Genomic DNA, 9,397 nt, shown 5'->3' with positions numbered 1-9,397 from the left:
GATGGCGGTACTTGTCCATGCTAAGCATGACTGTGAAACACATGACTGTTTCACGTTACAAACTCTACCTCTTCTTCGCAAAGTATTGCCTCCAGTTCAATGTGAGTGCGATTAATAACATCTCTGTTGACGCCACCGTTTAGAATCGGATTAGAACGGAGCAGATGACGCACGCTGGTGTTTTTTTTTTCTTCGGCGTGCGGCCGCAGTGGCCCAAGCCGCGACGTGTCTGTGGCGCATCGGCCATGTCTGTGGCCGTTTTCAGCGTTGCCAAGCGAAGAAATTGACCGCTAAACTTTTCAACGAATACCGCCTATAGGGGCGTGCTGGGCTTATATCAGACTTATAACCACTATGGAGGTTTATTGAGCAAAACGAGTCACGTCTACGGTAAAGATGCAATAACACTATGTTTCCTCCGATGTGGAGGGATATTTCGGTACATTTTCCACAGCCATATCTTTAAAATATTCAGATATGCGTTAAAAGAAAACTGCACTCAAAACTAGGAGGACGAGGAGGAGGAGGTGGAGGAGGAGACAACTTTAACAGTGAAATCTAGCTGATTAGTGGGTGGGGTCCTCAGTCCAGGACAAGAGAGTAAAAGTAGCTTTCTTCAATTCATAGAACGCCATATAGAAGGCCAGTATTTGTTATTTGCGCCTGGAAGGGTTGGAAAACAATAAAGAGCTGCTTGGAAATATCCATCGTTTTTTATTCTTGTAATATATGCACGTATACTATCTATTGCCTTCGTTAGCGAGTATATCAAGCCTTCAACACCGTAATCATGTCATAATTGTTCGGGTTGAGCATCAGTTCGGTATGATAACGATGGTTACGATAAAAAAAATTCCCTCGCACTTCCCCGAGGGGGAGAGTGTGTAAGTGCGAATGCACGGTTGTTGATTGCGCGATTACGGTGGATATCGTGATCTTGGAGTGGAGAGGAGGCGCCCAACACCCGCAGTCCCTGACCGGAGAGAGGAGGAGGAGAGTAGCGCCCACCGTTACGGCGAGGGCTACACGAGCGCCCTCACGCATCGGAATGCGGAGCGCCCGCTACGCGAGCGAGAGCTCTCCCGCCCGAAGTGGAGAGGAGGCGCCCAACACCCGCAGTCACTGAGCGGAGAGAGGAGGAGAGTAGCGCGCGCCCATCTCCCCCCGTTGCTAGGGGAGACGAGGAGGAAGACGAGGAGCGCGCGCACCCGCAGCTGTTGCTATAGGGACCGGGCGGCCGTTGTATGGCACCACTGTCGCTTCAGCGAACAGCGCCGCCCGTGGCGAACCGCTCGTCAGTGGAATGCAGGTGGCGGTCAGCGCAGCGTTATTGTTTATGGCTTTCTGTCGTTTTTCTGCGGTGCGGCTTGCAAAGCGTGCATAACCACACGGTCTTTTTTCAGATCGGTAAATCTTTAGCGCGGATGTGACCTTTATGAGGCATGCCATGTGTGTGATTTACGCCCATACTCAGTATTTACAAATAGCAGACGACGCTCAATGCGCCAAGCTGGAAGTGAAAGTCCGTTCCTTCATGTAATTTTTTCATGCCTGCATGCAGTTTCGCGTATCGAGGAGTATATTGCAGCTAAATGCTCCCACAAAGCCGGTGTGTGCAACAGATCCAGGAATGCTGCGGCGCTGGCCTTTGACAGCTGATGACAAAATGGCGTCGACGTCGTGCACAAGCGAAATACAAAGTTGGGGGGTGCCTTCTAAGATTTACCTCAAAACAGAAACTGTGATGGACAACGCTTCCGTAACTTTATTACATACGGCTGAAACGTGCCTAATTTCACAGAAATGCTCTTACTATAGTCATCGGGAATCGTTGATAGAATAAATACCGCATGATAGTGGAACGTTATTGCTTGTCGTGGAGAAGCATTGATTTATAAGAATTGAAATGGTTGCTGGCTAGTTGCTAATGGTTTTTCAAAAACCAATTCCCGCGTAGCTGAAGGTCGCAAGACAGGAGGGTGCCCGAAGCCTGTACTCAGCTTCACAACTGAATGCTGCGGTGTCAAGCTGCCACCTACGCTTGAAAAATCATGCACTCCTCCGTCTAACGACGATGATGGTTTATTGCAAAGCTTTCTCGTATGACTTTCCTTGGTTGCCTTCTGGATTTAAACTTTGACTAGTTGAGCTTCGAATAAGACCAGCACGCAGTTTGGTCTTTTGATCGCAGCGTCTTTGACCATTTCCCATTCATTTCGCACGAAGAAAGCTTTGCGTTCAACCATCGTAATAATTAGACGAGGGGCTAGATTATTTTGCTGTTTAATTTTTAACTTCCATGCACCCCTCTCCAAATCTAAACTTTTTACAGCGTGTCGGAAATGTGTCTGTGCTGGAGGACTCGGGCTGATGCACCCATATTTGAGGTAACTAATCGCGCGTTTTTTGGTGTCTTCACAAGGTACGTATTACACGATTTTTTTTAGGTATACTCTCTAAAGAATACTTAAGCATTAAAAACACCGGCTGACGTTAACGCTGCCACATTTTTTAAGTATCGGTGCCAGCCTTTATTATACGCAGGTGGTAAAACGGGAAGGGGAGGAGGGATGGTGGATGGTTTGTAGCTTGGGCTGTTGAGTTGGTGAATAAATTTGGCTCTTGATAAAATGACCACCACAAACGTGGGAGTTCCACTTCGGCTTTCAGGCTCCCATGCTGTCACAGTGTCGCTCACCAAAACCGAAGGCACAAAGCTCACGGTTTCAGAAAGTGTGAACTACCGCAACGTTTCTACGGCTATACGGTAATCCACATCGTCCGCAAGTGCCTTTCTCTACAAAGCACACGTATCGAGGTATCCCAGCGCTAAGGCTGGCGCGGAAACCGTAGTCATTGAAACCAGTGAAAATAATTTAAAGTGGTAGAAATGAATACTAATATTCCTAATAGTTTTATTAAAGACGATAGTCTTTCTTGGGCTCCTTAAACCCAGAAATTTTGGTCTGTCTGTATGTCTGTGTGTCTGTATGTCTGTCCGTCTGTCTGTCTGTGACTCGATTCAGCCACCCGGCCAAAGCAAAACAATGCCTGCGTAATAGTCTTATATAGTCACAGCTAAATCTACCCGTCTATGTCCGGTGGAATGTTCATACTTCTCAACATTGTTAAAGAAGAACAAGACATTACGCAAATATCAGACAACAAATCAATGCAGAAGTGATATTTGCAGCGTTCCTTTATAAAAATTCAGACATGCTTGACTTTTGCGAAATTAAATACTTCATCAATTGCTGAAAAAGAATTCACTCCGCCGTCGCCTGCTGTCGCCCGCGCCACTATAGCTTCTGGCGCCATTTTAAGAAAGCAACCGGCAACAGCTACGCAAGGTTCCACTATATAGGTTCCACGTTCTGCTTGCAACGCACGTGGAGTAGGGAAACGCGGTTCTATAAACGTTCAAGTAGGGCGCATCGATTAGCGCGCGTCTTCGCCGTACGGCAGCGTTCGCATCGAGACGCCCGGTTTGGAGCAGTGGAACGCGGGAAATTTAGAATGATTTAAGAAAACATTTGGCGTCTTTACCTTGGGAGGAGCGCGACGCAAGAGGGACAGCATGAGAGGTGAGCGGGAAAGCGAAGGGAGGCATTTACTTCGCAAAAGCCGATAAAGACTATCGTCTTTTGACGGCATTTGCAACGAAAGGAGCAGATACGCGGCCATGGACGCAGAGCGCTGCAAAAAGCGCTCAGCCCATTCCCAACCTTAGAAGCATCCAATAAGTTTGCGTAGCCGTTAGTGCATTTAAGAAGAAATTATTACTAATAATAGTAGTTTTATTCGTATTTAGAACGGGTGTAGCCAAGCGCTAATCGCTGCAAAAAGCGCTCATGGCATTGCAGCCGATACCCAACTTTAGAAGCGTACGACAAGTTTGCGTAGTCGTTACTGTCTAGACTTCGTTTCATGTCACGTGTCCGCTCACAACACCACCAAAACATTCAAAGCACCGAAGCAAACACGACAAAAACAACGGGAGGCTGTGTAGTCCAATGCGCCGGCTCATTCCACTGACGAGGGGAGCGCCGAGTGGTGGCGCCACCCGTCCAGCTGCCCGGTCCCTATGCGGACGACGGCGGCGGACGATTCAGGCTCGCTTAATAAGTGCATTCGCACTTAAAATTTGGAGCACGAAAGACGCCTTTGAGTACTCTGTGCAACGTTGTCTGGGGCGCGATCGCGGTGGCGTAGCCCAAACCTTCTCACTGCAATTGCATGTGAATAAACAACGCACGCTGCGGATAAGCACCTTCTTGCACGCAACCATAACGAAAGCTAATTTTTGAAGCAGGGGATGTCTGTCACAGAACCTGAAGAAATTGTCCACACAAAATTTGTGAGCCTCCCAAACATTCCGAAGTCTCCTAACAAAACGTTCGTGACGGCAAAGCAAAATTAAAGCGTTGTGCACAGAAACAATAATCTGATGCAAGTCAACAACAACGAAATAAATAGAGGACAGCTGCTTTAATTCCTGCTGTGTGATGCGCGTGTAGGGGCCGCTGCTTGGTACGTAGCTTTAGACTGTCGAGTCTTCATAAGAGCATCTCAAAAATGCTGTAGGGAAGCCTACGCATTTTCAATACTAATCGAGGAGCTCTGAGCGCTGAACCTCGCGAATAAGCCAGAAAGGACGAGTTACGCACGACCTTCTGACCGATGCTTTGAAGAAAGTTGTTCTCTCTCTCCTCGTGGGCTGCAAAATTGTAGTGGATACAGCTTGATATAGGTAATTCAGATATGTCATAAACTGGCGAAAATAAGTTAATTACCAGAAATACGCTTTTTAATGCACTAAAGCATCAAATCGGCGATTTCTAGCACAGGCACTGCTGCCCCTCACAAGCGGAGTGTAGCAGACGACAGCGGCGCGAGTCCCTAAGCCGACGTCAGAGCTAAGGGGCGCCACTCAAACATCTCATCGCCAATAGCTCCATTCGATTCAGAAGGGGTGCACGGCAACGTTGCAGAGAAATTTCTGTGGTGCCGGTGCAGTGCAGCAGCGTGGTTCCGTGGTGCCGTGCATCACGGCTGCACCGTCAGCAGCGCCCCTGCGTGTTTACAATCGAGCGAGGTGCAGGCATAGTCGTCTGCTAATCATCCTCGCCTGTCGTCCTCTACAACTGGATGTTTACGGCCATCTGGGTTGCGTCGTACGCATCAGCGGCGACGCTAAGTTCGTCCCGCGTATCTTCGAGCTCGACGGACATTTTCACGCGGTCGCCGCAACTGCCGGTAGCCGCCAGCCAACCCGCAACGCCCCAACGCTCACGGCACCGAATCGCTGCACCTCCTCCGTAGCAGGTGCAGCGGTTCTCTGCACCGCGGCGGCAACGCTGCTGCACCATGAGCAATCGAGCGACGCGGTGCACGGCACCATTCCTGCAGCGGCGAATCGAGCGCTTTGGTGCAGCGCACCGTGCAACGTTGCAGGCGTTGCAGGGAATCGCGTCTGAATCGAATGGAGCTAATAGTTATTAGCGGCAAAAAAAAAAAAAAAACCTGACGTTCTTTTCTCTTTTTCTGTGAAGTACGAGGACATCGGTCGAAAAAAGTCAGCTGTGCCGCGCAGCATAGAGAAGTTTACTTCCCCTTTCTCCTAACAGCCCTGTTTGTATTTCGCGCGTTCGTTTTTCGCACTGCCTTGATAGTAGTTCGCATCGCATCTGACAGATGGCGCCACCAGTCCACGGCGCGCGCGCCGCTCGTGGGACCTTGTTCTCGGCGGTTGCACTCGGTCTCTGCAAGAGGTAGCGTCAACATCCCCCTCGCGAGGGGCACGATCAAATGCAGAGCATTTCCGGGGGCGCACGACGTTAAGTAGTTTGCGTTACGTTAATGTTGTTGCACTTGTGGCAACTGCTGACGAGAGAGCGCTCGTCAGCAGTAATTTGAATGAGTCAACGATATAAGGCGCGTTCGTAGCGTCCCATTCTGTGTCGGCTTTGTGGCGCAGTGGGTAGAGCACCATGCACATTGCGTTCCGCCCGCAGGGTCGAGGGATCGAAACCAGGCGCCGGATAGTATTTTCTATTATATAGTGTAGGGGGAGGGGTGCGTACAACGACGGTGCGGACTACGACGGGACAACGCGGGTGACATCGTGAGTTACTGAAATGCTCTGCATTTAATAGCGGCTGTAGCAGCGGCCTCAATATGGTACAACTCTCTCCTGCGCCGATCGCTGGCGCCACTGGCATTTCCGCATCAGCAATTATCCGCGGTCGCGGGAGCAAGTAAGCTAGGTCCTTAAAAATTACCTTAGGAGCAAGCTCTTTCCGTGTCCCTCTTTACTGCTGCCACTGCTGCTGAGGTAAGTCAAGGTTACTAGATTTTCTGTATCTAGTAACATTGGAGGTAAGTTTCCCATTCATTTTCACTTAAAATGACCGCACATATAATACAAGGAGGCGAAGGCTGTGGAAGCTGAGGTGGTTCCGGAGCGTTATATTTTCTGCGGGTCGGTTACTATTGCGTTGTAACCCGATTGAGCCTTACGATGTTTCCTTTTTGTTCCTTTACAACAAAACCACGTTGAGCACCTGTTTAGAGAGATAAATTTTATACATCATGAGACTCAAGAGGAGAGCTTAGTTTACTCATTGAAAGGCCTTAAGTGTTTGACGTCTGCTTGGTTTTTGTTCTTGGCGTGTCTTAGATTCACCGGGTTCACGTTTTCTGGCATTTGTTGGTGTCACGTTTAGCCCGTTCTACATGGTGCGGATGTCGCCAGCGAATTCACAACTGCGGCGCCGCTCGTGCAGCAAAACGACCTATTTTCATATTTTCAGTGCTGCGACGATTTTCCAAATGCCAAGCGGCCTCCACGGTAGAAGTTTGACTGCTTCAAACATTTGGCAATTTGCCAAAAGAACGAGAATAAAGGCTGCTGCACCCCGGGGATCCTTTCCCCCGGGGTGCTCCAGCATCGCCCGATCGCTGACGGCTGGAGCACCCCACGGAAGTGATGTCACCTGTTTTTTTGTTATTATTACTTGGATTTGGTCGTCCTTGTTGATCGCCGAAATTAGTACCATGCCGGCCGTGCAAAGTGGCCGTGCCGGCACTCATGTTTAGGTCGGCTGTGCTTTTTATTGTCTAAGATGTATGTACGCGCCGTAAGCGCAGGCTGATAACTCTCCTCCTTGGTACATCGGCTGTCGTTTAGTGTTGTGTTATCTACGGCGCACCTGCGGGCAAGGCAAAACCACTCCGAGTGGAGGATTCGGAGGACTGTGTTGCACGTTTAAGTTCGCCGGCTTTTGTAATCGCACTTCTTTCTTTCTTTTTTATTTTGGGAGGTGTGTGCGCCATCTCACGCCATCAGGTTTGATCTGCTGTGGCTCAATAAAGAAGAATGGGTCTGTGTCCTCAAACGTGGGCACTGACTGAAGGGGCTGCCGGCAAAGGTATAAATAGTGATGCACGAAGGCTGCTTGCGCCACGTGTTCGCCTGACTGCTGCCTGCGCTCCCATTTAGATCATAGAATCTGTGGCTTTCGTGGAGAGAATAGGCGGAAGGAATACTTTAAAGACCCTCATTTCACAAGAGTTCTCTTGAGCCTAGACGTTCTCATTACTGGTGCCCAATGGATCTTCAACTGAATAAGCTTATTTAGTGGCTCTTGTGCACTGTAGTACGCGCCGCTGAACACCAGCGTTTTTGCCCGTAGTTTTGGCGCAGCAGCCTGAAATATTTTGCAACCTCACCGTACTTTCTCGGCATAAAAAGACCAGCACGTGCCTTATTTTGGGGAGTGAAATCAGCACAGCTGGGACAAAAGAGGCCTGAATTAAGTTTGTTGGATGTGGCAAAAAGATGCTTGGAGTAAACACTGTCTTAATGCCTCTTTTCGTCGTGCCTACAACTGTGTATATTTGGTCATGTTGTACCAACTTTTCCGAGCTTTCAAAGTTGCAAGGGATACACTGCAGTGCTACAACTACTGATCACAAAGTGTCAAAAAATTTGGCTTCTCGCACAAGCACAACGTTGCCACCCTTGTTAGTGATGGCCTGGAAAGAATCACGCCGAAGCAGGAAGCACCGAACAATCCAGGAGATACACTGAACTTCGTTTCACCAACTTCAAGCACCGTTGTAAAAATTGTGCTGGTAATCAATAAGCAGCGAGAGCACAGCGCTGTACCACACACTGGTAAGGGTAGCAAATGTAGCACCAACAATGGGCTCCCACATAAACCGTGCCCACAGCTCCTGTCAACACCAAATTGAGCGTTGTTGCACATAATTACAAACGTCATGTAAGTAGTGCTGCTTCTGGTCATAGCAGCAGCTGTCCAACAGCCTACAACTGCAAGTGATGAAGAACCTGCCAACCATGTGACGTTTGTTGTCCAAAATGAAAGAAGCACTCGGGCCTTAGTTTCCTTTTGCAAGTCATTGCTTTTGCCTTCATCATTAAGAATCGGGTGATACGACTTGAAAATTATTTCTGATGGGCATTACTGACTGCGCCCAGTCTGAACAATTTTCTCTACTGTGAGCCAAATAAATTAAATGTCTTGCACCTTTGATTTATAGTTCTGAAATTGCAGGTCTCACAAATGTCAGTGCACGTGCCATTACATTATTTCAAATTGATAACTTGTTTATTCAGTCTGCTCTTTGGGCCTCATTGTGCAAAGCCCACCTGTTACAGGGGCCATGCAGACAAAATCTGTTTCATTCAAACGATTTGGTGTTTTATGGTGCCCCCAGCACTCGTCCGGCAGCAAATGATGCTTTATTTTCTGAAAACATACAATTTAGGACAAATATTGATTCTCCAGCTAAGTCGTGTGTTTCGTGACGTCTGTAATCACGTATCTGGACCAGGTAATAGCGCCATCAATAAGCACACACTGGCGTTGCCCAAAAACCAGCGCTCTGAACAGTGCCCCACGACGGTGCGCACCGGCACGAAGCGTTGATCGAGGAAAGAAAGAGTGATTCTGCACCATCTATGGTTTGTAGCAATCTTTTGGGCTACGAGAGCAACTCGTGAAAGTATTGATGTGCCAATAAAGCAGCTCAGTATGACACAGCGCTGCTACAAACTGATATTTATTGAAAGCAACTACACAACCTATATCCCGCACACATGCGCGACAACGTACTCATAATGAACAGCCACCTACAAGCCGCTTCTCGTCATCTGACAGCCACATTAACGCGACTGCCTGCAGTCACGGACATCCCTCGAGCTATGGCAAAATATGTAAGCCCTTCACGGTCTAGGCACTCTAGCGACTGTGGGTGACACCCCATTCGAGTAAAACGAATGCAAAGCTATAATGTTTACTCCTACTGGCTGGCGCATGCAGACTTCTTTGCAGTAAGTGAAATTCCCACATAATACATAATGTTTGTGCGC

This window comes from Haemaphysalis longicornis, unplaced genomic scaffold, assembly GCF_048455015.1.
Source record: "Haemaphysalis longicornis isolate Haplotype H1 unplaced genomic scaffold, Haemaphysalis longicornis Haplotype H1 scaffold_154, whole genome shotgun sequence".
Classification (NCBI taxonomy): domain Eukaryota; kingdom Metazoa; phylum Arthropoda; class Arachnida; order Ixodida; family Ixodidae; genus Haemaphysalis; species Haemaphysalis longicornis.
Note: the sequence above shows the minus strand (reverse complement) of the source record.